At 37.8% G+C, this 18,704-nt stretch overlaps 1 protein-coding gene across 1 annotated transcript in view; it reads left to right on the top strand.

The window, feature by feature from the left end:
• ATRNL1 (attractin like 1) overlaps nt 1-18,704 on the top strand; it is a 1,132,449-nt gene that overhangs the window by 1,023,870 nt on the left and 89,875 nt on the right. The window lies entirely within an intron of this gene.

Here is an 18,704-nt window from a genome sequence, read left to right as displayed (position 1 = left end):
CCAAATATGGCTTTCCCAGGTTCAGCCTTCTCAGTGACGCCACATCTCTGAATACTATATAGCTCATGAGCCCTTACTAATGTGTTTACTTTCAGTGGTAAAACAGAGGACACAATTATTCCAAATCCATGGCATTTAAGAAAATAGTGTGATAAAAAAGTAGCAATAAAACATTTTTCCTACCACCCTGGAGAACATTCTCCTGTAAATATACATAGTGTGTGTGTGTTTGTGTGTGTGTGTGTGTGTGTGTGTATACACACATACATATATGAAACATGTGGATAAGATATATACACGCAGGAGTAATTCATATCTCTGATACTGTCGACCACTGATGCCTTCTAATGAAATCATCACCTTCCTCTCACTAGCCCTGTTTCCTGGTGATCTTGTATAATTTCTGGAACATTTTTAAGATGTCATTCTATAATTTCTTCTGGATATTACTTTGCTGACTCCAGCTTTGTTCTCTGTTTAAATCTTTAGCTTATTCTTCCCCAAGGGAAGGGGAGGTACTATTATTCTCTTTTAGCTTAAAGCCAATAGGCCTCTTCCATCTCTTTTGGAAAAAGGCCAAAATCCTTACCTGGTGCCAACAAAGCATCTTCCCTCAGGTTTTCCTTTTTTGTTCCCTCAGGTCCTGGCAAATAAAGCATCACACCTCAGCAGGAGATTCTCATACCTAGCACCAAGTTCTTTAGGATAAAGAATAGGATCTTCCCAGTTAGTCAATATGTTTAGGTTTAGTCTTTTTAAAAAATTCTTCTTCATTGTCTAGAGACTTGGGTTGCTCTACCTAAAACCCCTGATAACATGATAAATATTCCATATATCACCCAAATCTGATCTCTGAAGTCTAGACTATCAAATATCTTATGGAAATTTGCCCAATAACTATTAAATATCTCTCGAGTTAGAATTACGGGTTCTTATTCTGAGGGGATGTTTTCAAATCCTAAGTCTCTTCAGTTTTCTCATGTAGATGAATAGCTAGAAAGGTACCAAGATGAGCCCATGGTACAAGATCCTTGTATCTTCCACCTTTTCAGCTTAATTCCTGGCCCTTTTATATGCAGGTACTACCAACCCATTGCCTCAGAGGTTCTTTGGGGCCAGCTTCTAAAGTAACATGGACATGTCATTAACTCTTTGAATCTCAGTTTCCTTAAATGAGGCTCATAATAACTGGAATAAACTTGATCCTGGTATGATTAAATAGGATAGTTTATGCAAAGCATTTTGGAAATCTTAAAGTGCCATGTAAATGCAGTTATAATCATTATTGTTCCTGGAAGGTCACTGGTGTCATTGTAGAGAATGAAAATTACCATCGAAAAGGTAAAACAAATCTCAAGTGATGGATTCTTCTAGTGTCTAATCATCTCAGTCATTGGAAGATGACAATCAACTCTCAAAGTTATGAAAAGTAGTCCCACACTGGACACGTCCATTTAGGCTTCAGTTTTCTCAACTGTAAAAAGATGGCATCAGACTTCATAATTGAGATCTAGCTCTATGATTCCATGATTTTCTGACTGTTTCCAAATTTGTATTTCCCTTGTCCCCCCTCTCAAGGCAAAGCATCAAGAAATATCCATTCTATTTGTAGGCAGAACCAACCTTATACAGCCATTCTATGTGAGAAGATTCTTTTTCCCTGCCCAAAATATGTCAACTTAAAAGTGGGCAAAATTCCATCACCAGAAATTCATTTATTTAACTTAAGGCTCTGTCAGACTGTTAAAATGCTGGGGGAAATAGCAGGTAAGGTATTAAGCCATTGTTACTCATCAACACCTCAATATGGATGTGTGTCATAGCCCTTCTTAAAGTAGATTTTTATGGGGGAAATAACTAAGATAGCAAAGAATCACTCACATTGAGGATAGGAGCTGTGAGAGGGAAAAAAGATGTAGAAAGGGAAGGTTCAGCTATAGAAAGCAAACTTTATTGACTTCCCACTCTTGTCTAAAGGCCTGAATTCTACAAATAGCAGAGGGATTTAAGCCAGCAACATTCATCCACTTCATTCATTCATTAATTCATTCATTCACTCATTCATTCACTCATTCACTCAAGGGGCAGCTTAGTGGCACAGTGGATAGAGCACTGGCCCTGAAGTGGTAGTACCTGAGTTCAAATCTCACCGTGGACATTTACTAGCTGTGTCACCCTAGAAAAGTCATTTAACTCCAATTGGCTTAAATATCTGGGGCCATCTTTAGTTGTCCTGATGTATATATTGCCACTGGACCCAGATGGCTCTGGAGAAGAGTGAGGTTGGTGATGTTGCACAGCCCTCCTTCACTTAAATCCAATTCAGTGCAAGTCATGATATCACTCTGATGTCATGGTCATCTTTGAGAATGAAGAACAAACAACAACAAACAACAGTCATTCATTCATTCATTCATTCTTTTATTCATTCATTCACTCACTACCTAACATCTATTATACACATGCTTGCTGAAAAGATCACTTTCTCCCTTTCCATTCTAATTGTTTCAATTACTTTTAGATACTATTAATGCATAAAGAGCAAAATTCCTGGAGGAAACAATGTGGGTAATCCTGCCTAAGGAGTTCAGAAATATAAATGATTTTGCCTAGTTGTTCATATATATTGTATACAGGGAGAAACTGCAGGTGAATTGTTGGAGAGGCATGAGAATGGAACCAGAGGTGTGCTCCATAACTAGTTGGCAGGTTCTTCCTCCTAAAGCCTGCCAGGTCAGATCTTCTCATCCTCATCCCAGTAAGATGTACTTCTAGTTCCAATTCCTTTCCCTCCATTCTTTGCCATGGTCTCCTCCCACCCATCTCACTACCTCCCACACTTATGGCTTGAAGAAAACTCAAAATGTGAGGCTAATTTATGTAATGATTATCTTAAAATTCTGATTTATCTTCTGAATAATTCTAAAAATGCAGGAATGAAGGAAATGAGCCTTTATTAATTGTATATTCTATGCCTATCATAGTTACCAATATATCATTTGATCCTCACAATGACCATATGAGGTAGATACTGTTATTATCCCATTTTACAGTTGGGGAAACTGAAGCAGACAGAAGTTGAATGACTTCCTCAGGAAGTATCTCAGGCCAGATTTGAATTCAAGTCTTTGTGACTCCAGACACTTTGTGACTTTATCCATTGTGCCACCAAGCTGCTTTAGTTTAGATGCTATTGACATATTTAGGGTTTTTTCCCTTTATGCTAAATGAATCCAGGAATGTGCTGCTTTTGTAGTTGTGTCCTCCTGAAATCACTTGTAATGTCTTGCTGGTAGTGTGTCTTCCTTACTTTTCATTTACTTTTATTCTGTGGCCTTATTTTATACTCGGGGTTGTTGTTGATGATGGTGGTGGTGATAGTGGTAGTGATGGTGATGGTGATGGTGACAGTTGGTGGAAGGACCAATACCTTTTATGTCAGTGCTATAGGTATTGACTGCAGTTGAAACTCTAACTTCAAATGCATTTCAGCAACTCCTCTGTAACTTGTGTTCTTTAGAGTTGCCTCAGGTACTGCACTGAAAAGTTATATTACTTTCTCAAGGTCACACAACTGTATATGTCAGAGGCAGGCTCTGACCTCAGGTCTTGACTCCACAGAATTCATTCCATTACCTGTGTCATAATTCCTTACTTCCGTGCAATTACCTTCCTGAATATGGGAAAGTGGTTCTATACCTTCCTTCCTGGAGTAATTTCCTCCCCATGATATAAGCACTATTAGTATGATTAATTATTGTCCATTTTATAGATGAGAAAACTAAAGCTCAGAGCTGTTAAATTTCTTGCCAAAGGTCACATTTCTAGTAGGCTCAGCAGATAGGAGAGCAGTAGAACTAGACAGCTGAAAAGGGTGAACTACTCAGTCTTGTAAGTTTTAAAGACACAGTTAACCAGTCAGAAGAGACTACCCCACCCACATGGTAAGGGAGGCAGCAGGTTCCACGTTAGGCAAAGTGTACATACTCAACAGTACTCTCTCAAGAATATCGGCTTGGTAGAAGTTGGCATGCCCAAGTTACATAGATAAAAGTAAAACTTTTAAAATAATTTTCTTTTATTATGTTTTTAAGTGTTTGGTAAATTGAATTCTAATCTCCTGTGCTCTAAATATATCTCAGCCACAAACTTCCTACTCTTTAATTAGAAACCCATTCTGTCATTTCCTAGAAAGGAAGCATTTTTTTAAAAAATGTTCAAAATATTCCTAACACTTCAGGTGAAATAATTTATCTTAAATAATTTTCACTTTAAAAAGAATAGTGCCAGCCTGGTGGGTCTGACCATTAGAAACCCAGAAAAATACAAGTTGTGTTTTAAGAAGCCAAGCCAGGAAGCCCAAATGCAGCAAATATTGTAATTTCTAGCCAACTACAAAGCTAAACTAGAATGTCTAGCATATTGTCATAATGCATTTTAACTTTTCACCTGCTATTTTCTTTTATATATGTAGAAATATATTCGCACACATATAAACATGCATACATATATTTACATGTGGATATCATTGAAATTATGTATAATACTTTCAGACACTATTATGGAATCATAGAATGTTGATGTTGGATTGGACTTAATTGTCACCTAAGTCAACTCTGTTTCACAGATAAGGAAAAAGATGCAGAAGGGGTAAGTGACTTGTCTAAGACCACACAGTCAGAACAATATAGATTTTTTTGAGGGAGGGAGGGAGGAAAGGAAGGAAGGAAGGAAGGAAGGAAGGAAGGAAGGAAGGAAGGAAGGAAGGAAGGAAGGAAGGAAGGAAGGAAGGAAGGAAGGAAGGAAGGAAGGAAGGAAGGAAGGAAGGAAGGAAGAAAGGAAGGAAGGGAGGAAGGAAGGGAGGGAGGGAGGGAGGGAGGAAAGAGTACTGAGACCTCAATGAATTGACACAACACTGACAGTAGATATAATATTTCAACTAAGCCCTTTGAGCTTGTATTTCACAACTTGCTGCTAGTGTATCCTTGGGACATTGCCTTTAGCTCCCTGGTGTTAATTTCCTCTTGAGTGCTCTTTTAGTATTACCTGGAAGACTTGAAATTTGAAGGGTCCAAGAATGAAGAATCCCTTCAAAGCTTATACTGAAATATAGCCACTCACCAACTAGCCTGTGTATGTGTGTCTATATGTATGTATGTGTGTGTATGCATATTTATATGTGGAAGAAGGGAGGAAGGGAGAGAGGGAGAGAGAAGGAGGGAGGGAGGCAAGGCGAGAGAGAGAGAGAGAGAGAGAGAGAGAGAGAGAGAGAGAGAGAGAGAGAGAGAGAGATCTGAGACCTCAGTGAATTAACAAAGCACTATATTTAGGTATAATACTTCAACTAAGCCCTTTGAACTTGTATTTTACAACTTGCTGCCAGTGTGACTCTGGGCCATTGCCTTAACCTTCATGAGCTTCATTTTCCTCATTTATAAAAAATAAGGGGGCCAAGCTATATAGTAGTAGCTCTTAAATCCTATCATTTAAGATCTTCTGTTCTAAACTTACTGAAAATCACAAACATTTGCTGTAGAGAATCAGTGTGATTCCATCATCCACAGAGAAAGAGCAAAAGAACATGTTTTAGTTGGCACCAGAGATACAGGGTCTGTCAGCTGTCTTCTTTTTCAGCATACTTGTTCAATAGACCACTGCATTACAAGTGAACTACAGAGCACGGAGTTAGGGCAAGGAGACATTTTGCTTAACCACCTGACATATCTAGCTACACAGATGTCTGTCACAATGTATACATTTTGTTAGGCTATCATGAAAGGTATATGTTTTATTAAGCTATCATGAATAATATTGACCAATGCTGACCTACCTAAAGAGAGTTTATGAGAGTAGTTTCTGGAACAGTAGCAACTTCTTTGCTAGCATGTAACCAATGTATTAAAGGTTCCCTCCTGGCATGAAAAGCAGGTGTACTTTTGGAGGCCTCTCCTCTGATTCACTTTCCCTACCAGATAATTTGAGAATATGGTGACTAACAGTATGCAATGTATTTTCACCAGTTCTGTTTTCAAGCAACAGTATCACACACAAGGCTTAAAGTAAGAAGCTCAATTAAAAACAAATGACTGATGACAGGGTGGCAGGTAATGCTTGAACTCAATCTCATCAAAATTGGTTCAGAGGGAAGTATATGTGTGTGCATATATATGTACACACATATACATAATATCATTCATGTGTGTTGTGTGTATATATGTGCATGTATATAAACAATGCACACTCACACATATGTGTGAATATATACATATATACATGCAAATATATACACAAATACACATTCAATTGGGTAAATAAATTTATCTTAGCCAAAAGGAAAATAGGAAGGATAAGAGATATAAAATATGGAGGGAGGGCAGGATGGCAAAAAGGAATGCAGGTTAAGGGAGATTGTGATCGAGACAAAACAGACTTTTGAGGAGGGTCATGATAAAAAGAAAGAGAAGGATAGACAAAAGAAAATAGAATTGAGGGAAATATAGTTAGTAATTATAATTGTGAATGTGAATGGGATGATCTACTTCAAAAAACGAAGCAGAATAGATTAGAAACCAGAATCCAACAATATGTTGTTTACAAGAAACACAGTTGAAACAGAAAGACACACACAGAGTTAAAATAAACAGCTATAGCAGAATCTATTATACTTTAGCTCAAATAAAAAAGGCATGGATGGCTATCATAATCTCAGGTAAAACAAACCAAAAATAGACCTAATTAAAAGAAACAATCAGGAAAACATTTTGCTTAAAGGTACCTTAAACAATGAAGTAATAACACAAATTTTTATAGCAAATTTCTCTGATAAAATCCTCATTTCTCAAATATAACTGAGTCAATTTTATAAAAATAAAAGCCATTATCCAATTGATAAATGGTCAAAGGACATGAACAGGTAGTTTTCATAAGAAGAAATTAAAACTATCTTGGTCATACTAAAAATCACTATTGAATAGAGATCACTGATCACTATTGATTAGAGAAATACAAATTAAAATATGTATGAGGTACTACTTCACACCTATCTGAAAAGACAAATGCTGGAGGTGATGAGGGTAAATAGGTACACACACTAATGAACTGTTGGTGGAATTTCGAACTGGTCCAACAATTCTGGAGAACCTTGAAACTATGCCCAAAAGACCATAAAATTATACATACCCTTTCATATAGTAATACCACTAATAGGTCAGTACCTCAAAGATATCAAAGAAAGGGAAAAGGTCATCTATGTGCAAAATATTTATAGCAGTTCTTTTTGTAGTGGCAAAGACTTAGAAACTGAGGGGGTGCTCATCAATTGGGAAATGGTTGAACACGCTAGGGCATACAATTACAATGGAGCACTGTTTGCTATAGCATGAAGGAGTGGTTTCAGAAAATCATGGCAAGACCTATATAAACTGATGCAAAAGGAAATAAAAAGAAGTAGGAAATCATTGTGTACAGCAACATCAATGTTGTAAGGACAAACAACTCTGAATGTTTTGTCTACTCTGATCAATACAGTGATCCAAAACAATCCCAAAGACCTCATGATGAGAAAATGCCATCCACCTCCAGAGAGAGAACTGATGAACTCTAAGTACAAATTGAAGTATGCTTTCTTTATATTTTTTTTTATTTTTTGTGATATGACTAATATAGGAATATGTTTTGTATGATTTCACATGTATAATTGATATATTATTTGCCTTCTCACTGAATAAGGGAGTGGCAGGAAGGAGAGAGAGAACCTGAACTCAAAATTATATATATATATATATGGAGAGAGAGTTAAAAACAAACAAAAACCCCCCAAATAACTGAATGAATTGTTATTTACTCCCTATTGCATTCCCCCAGTGTCCATTCTAAACCTTCTCTTTGCTCTTCAAGCCTATTCCCACCCCAGCAGAGGATCCCACCTCAAACTTGATAAAAAAAAATTAAAGCCATCTGTCAGAAGTCCCCAGTTTTCCCCATTCTAAACTTCACAGATCCCCAGTATCATCTCCCATTTTGTTCTTTGTTTCAATCTCAGAGGAAGTGATGGTCATTCTTTTTTTTCTGAGCCTTGCTTTTCCCATCTTCCTCAGGAACTTGCCACTCCAATCATCCCTTTCTTCTGATCTTAAATATCTCTTCATCTACTAGTTCTTTGCCTAGATCTCCACCAGCCTTTAAAAATACCTTTTACCCAACCTTGTAATCCCCTTCAACTATTTCCCTACCTTACTCATCTCTTTCAGAGCCACACTCCTGAAAGATGTTGCTTACATGCCTCTCCCCTTCTCCATATCATATTCAGATCTCAGTCCCTTGCAATATGGCTTTATTTCCTACCATACTAGACTAAAATCACTCCCACCAAGGTTACCAGTGTTTTCATAATTGATATATCCAATGACCTTTTCTTATTACTCATATTTCTTTATTTCTCTGCAGTGTATGATATTATTTATCCACCAGAATCCTGGATACTTTTTCCCCTAGGTTTTTGTGAGATTGTTCTTTCCTGGTTTCCTACTACCTGCCTGACCACCACTTCTCAGTCTCATTTACAAGATTATCATCTATGTCCTACCCCATCACCTGCATTTCTGTACCCCAGGATTCTGTATCTCTATAACCTCTTGGTTATCTTATCAGCTCCCATGAGTTTTATTATCATATCTTCATCTTGGATGACTCCCATATCTAAATATCAAACCCTCATCTCTCTCCTGAGCTCTAGTCCTGCAATATTAACTACCTAATTAACTTCTCAAATGAGAAATATTATAGACATCTCAAAATTTAACATTTCCAAAATAAAACTCATTTTGTTACCACATCCCTTTTCCTAACTTCCTATTTTTGTCAAGAATAACATTATCCTTCCAGTTACCCAAATTTTCAATCTTGGACCTATCTCTATCTATTTTTTTTCTCCTTTAGTCATACCTAAGCAGTTGCTAAGTTTTATTGATTCTACCATCCCATTTTCTTTCTTCTTCTATCCCTTCCCCTACATTTATATGACCACTGCCCTAGTTCAGGGTTTCATTCCCCATCGTATGGATTATTTCAATAACTTCCTAATTCATCTCTTTGTTCCTAGTTTCTTCCCCTTTTGACTTTATCATCCACTTAGCTGCCAAATTGATATTTCTAAAAGTATGACTATGTCAATCTCCTGGTCAAAAATATTCAGTATTTTCCCACTTCTTTATGCCCACTAAATATAGATATTCCCCAAAGTTCTTTCCTGGACCTTTTCTCCTATTCCTTTGTATTATTTTGCATGGTGATCACATTAGATCCCATGGTTTCAATTACCACATCTATGAAAATTATTTCCACATCTATTTGTCCAGCCTTAACTTCCCTCTTAATTTCCATTCTCTCATCTTCAACTGCCTATTAGGTCTCTAGAACTAGATGGCTCATAGACATCTCAAACTCAACATATCCAAAACTGAACTCATTGTCTTCCACCCCTACCAATTCCTTCAACTCTTTATGCCCTCTCACGCTTACATACAATCAGTTGTCAAGTTTTGTCGGTTTTACATCTTTTATATCTCATATATATATCTCCTTTTCTTAAGCACAGGTCTGACCATATCACCCCTTATTGAATAAAGTCTAGTGGCTCTCTTTTACCTCCTTGATCAAATATAAAAATTTTATGTTTGGTTTTAAAAGTCTTTCCTACTTGTTCAATCTTCCTATATATTATTCCTCTCCAAGTATTCTGTGATTCAGTGACACTGGATTCCTTTGCTATTCCTCACATATGATGCTCTTGACTCTTTCTAGGATACAATATGAGGCTCTCTGTTCAGCATGCCTCTGCCTTGTCTTTCCAGACTTATTTCTCATTATTTCCCCCCATGCCCTGTATATTCCAGCAAAATGGCCTACTCATTGTTCCCCATGTACAAAATTCCATTTCAGTTTCTCGATCTCTGAACTTTTGACCATGACTGGAATACTCTCTGTTCAACTGCTATTGGAATCCCTATATCCCTTCAAAGTTAATTTATGTGCCCCTCCTGCATGAGGCCTTTCCTGATCCCAACCCTCAATTGTTAGTGTTCCCCTGTCCCAAAATTACTTTACATTTTATTTTAATATATGTTATATTTGCTTACCAATGTATGTAGTTTTCCCCCAAGAAGAATATAAGCTCCTTGGGGTTAGAGACTATTTTGGTTTAATCTTTGTGTCTCCAGTGCTTACTATGGTGCTTAGCACATAGTAAGTAAGTGCTTATTGAATAGAAGTGAATGGAAATGGAATTGCTATTAGAAACCATAGAAAACACAAGGTCTCCCCAGGGCCTAGTCTACCTCCAGCCACTCACAGAACACAATAGGTATCTTTTGCTCCACTTATCCCATGTGGCTCCTCACTACTGGCCTCCTGTGGAGGCTCTCAAGGTTTCTTCACTTCCTCTTCTCTGTTACTACACTTGCTGCCTTCCCCAACCACAAGAGAAAAGTGTCACAGTGCACTGCTCTCCATTTTCCAGCTCCCCAGTAATTGTGAGAATTCCTAACCATCCTCTTCTCCCATTGTACCAGGAGGCTTACTTTAGGTTGCTCACTCAGTCAAGCTTTTCTTAGAAATAAGGAATATGTTCAGAGCTCTCTTTGTTTTTCCTGAGGGCTCCATGCCAGGGACCAATGGAAAGTCCCTACTTTGGTTTCCACCTTTGTGTGTACTACAGACCTCTTCACTCATTAGATCATATTCAGCTATCAGTCATATCTCAGCTCCTCCCCAGTTGTGTCTCTCTAACCACATGCAGATACATCATCCTCATCCATATCTCCTACCTGCATTTTCCTTGGCCTCTTGAGATCAAATTGTGGTTTGAGGGAAATAAGCAAAAGAGGAGAATAAGTAGAGGACCTGATGACCACATAATTGAGGCCATTCTTCCCCTCTGCTACCCCCCCCAAAAAAAAAATCATCGTTGGAAAACCAGAGGAAAAGTCAGTCCTGAGGCAGATGTAATCAGATGTAAATTTAGGGGTTTATGTATGTAAATATTATACAGGGTAGGATGATGCTTGGACATCTTAGAACAGGATGCATTGTGGAATGAAAATGTCTTTAATTGCTACATGAAGGAAAATATATGAGCTCCAAAAGGCAAAGGAGCAAGCTGTTCCTTCCAGGAGGTTGAGAGCCCCAGATGGTGACACTGAAGGGCATAGTTAGAAGAAACTGGGAGTTTCTACAAGTTCAGAATAGATACACATAGAGAGAAGAGAAAAGACAACTGGGGAGAACAAAAGGTATGACAATCAAGAATAGAAGCCCAACTCAACTAAGCTGTGGAGGGGCTATGTGTCCAGAACAAAGGCAAAGCTTGCTAATGAATTTATTCTGGGGAGAGGGCAAGAGGTTCCAGATGAAGCAATGCTTAGATAGAAAGAAAAAGCATACCGACAAAGAAGTCAGTGCCACCAGGCACTTGTGAATCAGGAATACAGGCCAGAAGCAGTGAAGCAAGGCAAAAAGGGGGACAACAGATAGGACTAAGTCTACATATTCCTTGTGTTTAGATTTTTCCTTTGACTTAGGGCATAGTCAGCCTTGGGGAAGGAGTATTGTCCCATACAAGAAGCAATGTCTGGAGTCAAACAGTACCTTTTTGGAAGAGAATTACCACACAAACATAGCACTTTACATTTTTAATAAGTAAATGATTTTTAAATGCTTGTTGACTGACTGACTTTCTGACTGCTTCATAATAAGAGAGGACCAGTAAGAGAGGACCCACTAACTCCCAAGATATACCATTTCACTAATGGATAGACAATTATTAAGAATTACTGCCCCCCTACCCCCAATCAAGGCCAAACTGGCTTCTTTTCAATTTTGACCCATAGTTCCTAGCTCTATCTATGGGGCAAACTAGGCAAGTCTAATCTCTCTTTTATGTGATGAGTTCCCTTCCCCCCATCCCCCATGAGTATTCTGTTGTCCAAGCTAAATATGCCCAGTTTGTTCAACTGGACTCAAGGTTTGTTCTCATACTGAATATCCTTCAGTGCAAACTCTCTAGCTAATCAATGTCCTTTATAAACTGTAGTTCCCAGAACCAAGCATAATACTCCAAATTGAGTGTGCCCAGGATGGCATACAGAGGGGCTATATTTTTATTCCTGAAAGCTGTGCCTCTTTCAATGTACATGAACTGGTTCCTTTTTCATCACAAGTTTCTCTATTGATTCAGGAGCTGTAGGTGCTCTCTTTTCATATACTTTTCAGTTTGTTTTTCAGAGCAATGTTTTAGCTGAAATCAGGGATTGGGTCTCCCAGTCTCTGATTACTTTGCTCCAGTATGTTCTGTCTGCACTTTTCACTTCTCTGCTATTGATGTTAGTGTTGCTTCTAATTTTGCTTTAATCTGTCCCCTGACTCAAAAGAAATTCCAATCTGTTGGTTCTCCATAAACAATGGCTTTCGCATCTTTGTGTCTTCCATTTTCTTCACGTGGCCCAGGCAGTTGGATTACAATAAGCTTAACTTTGATGTTTGTGAGTTGTTTGGGATTTGTTTTGGGAGACTGAGTGTGGTTCCCATTTGACACATGCAGGCAGCCCTCACAAGTGCCTCCTGCTAAGAGTCCACTTTGAAAGTGAAGGTTATGGGATAGAGTTTGGTCCATGGAAGAGGCCCAGGGAAAGAAACAAAGGACTTTGCTCCATCCCAAGCCACTTTCCTTTTCTCTCCCTCTTTCTTCTAGGGGTGCTGGGATTGAGCACATTCAAAACTCCTCAAGTTCTCACTCTTTTTCCCAGGTACCCATCAAGCACTTCCTTCCTCACCCCTACCCTGAACACTGCTTCTGGGAAGACCTTGGGCTACCTGCCTCTGACTGGTGTCTGTTCCAGTGCATGAGCAATAAATAGTCAGACATTTTTCATTAACATCCTCTTAAGTATAGCAAATAAGTGCTGCAGACAGACCTCATGTCAAAGCTCATTATGGTAATGTTTGTGTTTTGTGTGTATGTGTATGTGTGTGTGTGTGTGTGTGTGCAAATTTACATAGGACATAGCTCTGAGAATATTTCTATTTAAGTAAACCTGGAGAGTCCCCACCACACAGGGGGACAAATAGCTTTTCCTTGCATTTGTCAGCCTGCACACATTCCTGTTTCCTATCTCCAGATCTTAGCTGTGCTGTTTAGTGATTTAGTTTATAGAGCTAGGCAGGAATTTCTGAATAGAAAGAACCATGAATTGCCAGGAGCAAAATACTGTGGCATAAACTTAATCATTCTAGTTGGGGTTACAATCTCTGCCCCTGGATGAAAAAACAAGCCCAATTCTGCAGAGCAGCTAGTCTTTGGATAATCACCTTCCTCAGCCTGCGTGGTATAATATGAATGTGGAGAATGTCATTTTCCAGGCTCACTTGGTGTATGCTGTGTTTGTAGGCTAGAAGCTGATGATTGACACAGGAAATAAAATTCTGACGGAAAAAAAAACCTATGTGTTTTGAGAGGCCTGGTGGGTGGCAGACCATGCTCTAACAGAGGGGGGAAAAGGCAAGTCAGAGTAAGGCACCAGTGCATCAGAAGAATCAGAGGCAAAAGAAAAGGGATGGTACCATCTGGACTTTATGTTTCAATGGATGTTTTCTCCATTTTTGCAAACAGAATGAGACCCTATATTTGGGTTCATCTCATATTGAAGCTGGGAGCTATCTTTGTGCTGGTAACCCATATTTATGAAAAGAACCCTGTCCCAATTGGGTAGGGGAGGATGTGGTGGGAGGGGGATGTGAGAGACCAAGTAACCATAAAAAAGGTCTGCCTTTGTGAGGGTGTTTTCCAAACCAGGTCTTTGCACGGCTCACTGGCTGCTGCTTCCCATAGCAGAATCACATTCCTCCCTGACTAGATCTTCTGGCCTGTCGGTAGATTCTCAGCAAACAAAAAATAAAAGCATTAAGCTGGTTCTCTCTAATTATGTCTCTCTCTAAATATCTAATTATCACTGAGAACAAATTGCATGTTACAGAGATAATATTATGGGAAACCGTTAATCTGTTGGGCTTCTGCTTTTGAATTTTTCAGTTGGTGCTGCAGCTGCTAGAGCAAAAAATTTTGCCACCTGGACACTTCATTATGATTTCATATTTAAATGCAAAAACTGCTGATGAGAGGTTATATTTGATGGGCTTGGCTTCTTCTTGCTCGAAGTCTACAGACTCCAATAAAAAGAAGGACCTCAATATGTATTCCATGTACACCTTTCCCACATTTTCCAGCTCGTCCGGGTTACTGAGAGTTGAACTTTTAAAGGGGAAAAATTAAATATGAGGCCAGGTTATCTGAGGGGTGCTGGTAGGTGACAGCTGAATCAGCTTCTCTGATTAGTCTTTGTTTCTGTCAGTGCACAAAAGAGTATGTAGCATCCTACACCATCTTTCCCCCCCCCCCCCAGCTACAGGGGATTTCCTTAAGAAATTCAGATCCAAATAATACACATTCTCCAAGATTACCTGATAATTGCACTTACAGTAATATACTCAAAGGTAATTAACATTCAATCTTCACTTTAGAGAATTGAAATTACCAAGTACTTATCCTATAATTACATCTTCATGCATTCACTATTGTATTCCATAGCATTAACCATGTAATTAAGCAATGAACAATGACTGTGTAAGTAGAAAGAATACTTATAGTGAATTTATGCCCCATACAAAAAAATAAACAAATTAAAAGTGCCACTTTTCAATTTAGACCCCATAGTTTAAAGGGGAATTATTCATCATTTGATAGTATTAGGAGAAAATCTTCCATCCCTGATAGTCTTGAAATCCAAAGACCTGAGTTGAATTCCAGCTTTGCTGCATATAAACTGTGTGTCCTTCAGAAAATTACCCAACTTCTCTGAACCTTAGGCTCTTTGTTAGAAAAAGGAAGTAGTAAAAAAAAGAAAGAAAGAAAGAAAAGAAAAGAAAAAGGAAGTAGTTAAATGAGAGCTTTGCCCAGTTCTTAAAGCTGTGACCCTATATAAGTATGAAAGTCATGACTCTGATGTACTGTCAATAGAATGTGATTTGCTTTTGAGTGATTTTTTTCAGCAGAGATGAAGAGCTGGCCTGATCTTTCCTTATTTTCCTGCCTGCCTTCAGGCCCAATAGGACACATTAGCAAGATGACCAGCCAGACCACTGAAGAAAAAAGGCAAACCACTTATATTGGGATTAAAATCATGACTTTAGCAGTAAGCTAATGAGATGACCAAGCTATTTTTTTTTTTGTCATATAGAAACTTCATGGGGGCAGCTATATAGCACAGTAGATAAAGCACCAGCCCTGGATTCAGGAGGACATGAGTTCAAACCCAGCTCAGACATTTCATACTTTACTAGCTGTGTGACCCTGGGCAAGTCACATAACCCTTATTGTCCCCCACACACACACACACACAAAAAAAATTGATGCAAAAATCCCTGCCATTCCTCTTCTCCATTATGTACTGCTTAAGTTCTTTCATTCTCTTATTGTCACTAAACATGTTTTTAATATTTCTTATATCATCAAAGTGTGTGTAATATAATATTGCATGTATACACACACACAAACATATATTTCAAATTTTATCTGCCAACATAAGTTCACCTTTCCTCTTCTTGTAAAGGTGTCTGTTATTCCTAGTTCTCCTAAAATCCAATTATCTGGTTTGTTTGTTTGTTTTTACAATGAAAACATCCATTTTTGTTCAACAGCTATCTGTACTACATACTGTCTGGGGGGGGAGGGGAGAGGGGAGACCAGTTCTTTATCAAAACTGCAACTTTACTAAATACTAAGGCTTTTTCTCCATGGTACCTGTGATGGTCTTCCTTGACCAAATAGAGACTCTTCCTTCTGTAACTTATTGGTGTTTGTTGTTGCTTAGTCTCATATATTCACAAGGATTGATATGAAAAGTTCTGCAGTGCCCAAACAACTGCCTGAACCTAAGAACTGTTTAAATAAATTGTTCCTGTCAGAGACATGGCTCCCTGACCAAGGTGACTCTGCCTGGAAACACTGGCCAAAAATAATGGTATAATTCAATCTTTAAAATGTTTCTTTCAAAATACTACATAAAAATATTCACCAATGTCATTCAATCCTATGAGTACAAATTTGATATCTGGACATGAGGCTCACATTATATGAAACCTAAGCTTTTCATAAAAATGTATTTGCCATATGATAAAGCTTTATTTTATGTCAAGCTAATAATAGAGCAATGTTGTTTTAGATGATAGATGGATAGACAGACAAATAGATGATACAGACAGACAGACACATACACATGTAGTGCAGTGTATAATGATATGCTAAGCTCCCATCAAAAAGTCCGGGTTCAAATCCTGCCTCTGGAATTTGCTGTGTGGCCAGGAGCAAGTCATTTAATCCAGGCACATCTCCAACAGTATGTATTACAGATGGATTGTAATCTATTTTAAATGGAAGGAATTCTCACACCAACAAAAACATAGACTCTTTAACTACTGACCTAATAGTAGGACACTAAGATGCATAAGGTCTAATTCTATCACAAATTGTCATAAGTATTACTTAGATTGGAATCTCATAGTTAACAGGAACAAAATCTTATTAATTTTTAAAGAGTGTGCCTAGTTCAGTACCTCATACATAGGAATTGTTCAACAACTACACACTAATTGAAACGAACTGAAGAAAACAAGAAGAAAGCAAAAACATAAGGAAGGAAAGAAAAAAATATTAAATGCCTTCTGTGTTCCTAGCACTGTGCTAAGCACTTTAGAAATATTTCATTTGTTCCCCATAACAACACTGAGAGGTGAGTGCTATTATTATTATTAGTTGAGAGAACTGAGGCAGACAGAGGTTAAGTGACTTGCCCTGGGTCACAGAACTAGAAATTGTCTTAAGACCAAATTTAAATTCAGGTCTTCCTGATTCTAGGTCCAACTCTCTACCTATGACATTACCTAATAATGTAATTATTAATAATTACATAATTAATAATCTGTAATAATTATAGCTAACATTTATAAAGTGTTTTGAGGTTTCCAAAGAATATTACATGTATTTTCTAATTTGTTCCTTATAACCTTCCTGTAATAGAGGTGCTATTATTTTTACAGATAAGAAAACTGAGGCAGAGAGTGGTTACTTGTCTAGGGTCAGATAGCTAAGAAAGGTCAGAGGCAGGTTTGGAACTTGGGTTTTACTTTGTCTAAGGCCAGCACTTTATTGACTTTTTAATTTGTCCCAAAATTATTTGCCATCATTATCAATGGGCACATAGACATAAAATTAACCCATTTGCCTAATACCCATCCAGATAAATCCATTTAATCCCTATAATTTTCCCTTGAGAAAGTAGAAGCAGCAGAATCATAATATTTTAACAAGACCACAGGACCCAAGTCTAAAGAATGTATATATTATGCTTAATGAAATTACCTAGGCTGAGGTTAAGATTAAGGTCAACTTGAGTATAGATAGCTTCTTTACAAATGATGCTGAAGGGGAAAATATATACATTTTTGGCCCCCACTGAGATAGTTGACTATCAAAGCCAGAATGTGCTTTTGCATTTATTTCACTGGCACCAGAAATCATCAGTGTTTGTAAGACTAGAATTAGTTCTGAATCCTGCATTTAGCAGTCTATAACCAGTGAACGCCATAACTCACTGACCTACACTTCACTGGAAACCTGGAGAAGCCATAGTTAGCCATTTTATTGCCACCCTCATGTCAGCACTTGTCTCTGCTCTAGAGGTTTCTAGTAGCCAGTATATATCACAACTAACAGGTGAGCTGGCAGCAGGTGTTTTGTTAAGAATGTGGAACCTATTAAATGCAGAATGAGAAGGTGAAAGACTCAATTTTTCACCAGCTCTAATATAGTTAATTTGCAAAGCTGTTCATTGAACACAAAGGCCTATGATTAAACATTTGTGGCTACATTCTTTCACTGATACTCTTATGAATCACCTAATTTCATCATTTTTATGCTCATAGTTTTGTTAATTGTATCATCTAAGGGACCTTTATGACCTTCAGCCAAAGACTTACTGTGTGGAAACTAAGCCTTTCTCCCTAGGGGTCATTCTCTGTTTTAAAATGCTCTTTCTTGGGATTTGACCTCATTTTTCAAAAGGGAGATTTATATTTGCTTTAGGAAGAGATAACAGAAGTTTACACTTGGAATTTTATCCCATTTAATAGTTTATGCTGTAATATGTTTGAAAGTTTATGAAGAACACTGTTGGTATTCAATATGGAGCTAATAAATTCTAAGTACAAAGAAATATAGCTCCATAATGATGCATGCTTGTATGCAAAGATCTTTTATCAATTTAATAGCTCCTTTTATTGTCTGACACCTTTGGTTTACAAGTTCAATGGTCTGTATGCTACAGTGCCAAAGGAGAGATGGAGGAGTAGGGGATTTTCTGATGATTTGAATTCTCCATTTCAGTACTAAAGTTATGATTATGTCATACGTCAATATGGTTTATCTCAGCAATACCCCCTTTCACTTCTAAGCTTCTCTTGGGGCTCCTGCCACATAACACATTAAAACAAATCTTCTTTTCCTGTAAAAGTATGAACCAGGACATGTGGGTATGCATGAACCAATGTGAACTACCTCCTACCCACAGCTTTACAGAAAATCTTGAGGTAGATCAGTA

This window comes from Dromiciops gliroides, chromosome 2, assembly GCF_019393635.1.
Source record: "Dromiciops gliroides isolate mDroGli1 chromosome 2, mDroGli1.pri, whole genome shotgun sequence".
NCBI lineage: Eukaryota > Metazoa > Chordata > Mammalia > Microbiotheria > Microbiotheriidae > Dromiciops > Dromiciops gliroides.
The sequence above is the reverse complement of the archived record's forward strand: the minus strand, read 5'-3'. Positions and strand labels throughout refer to the sequence as shown.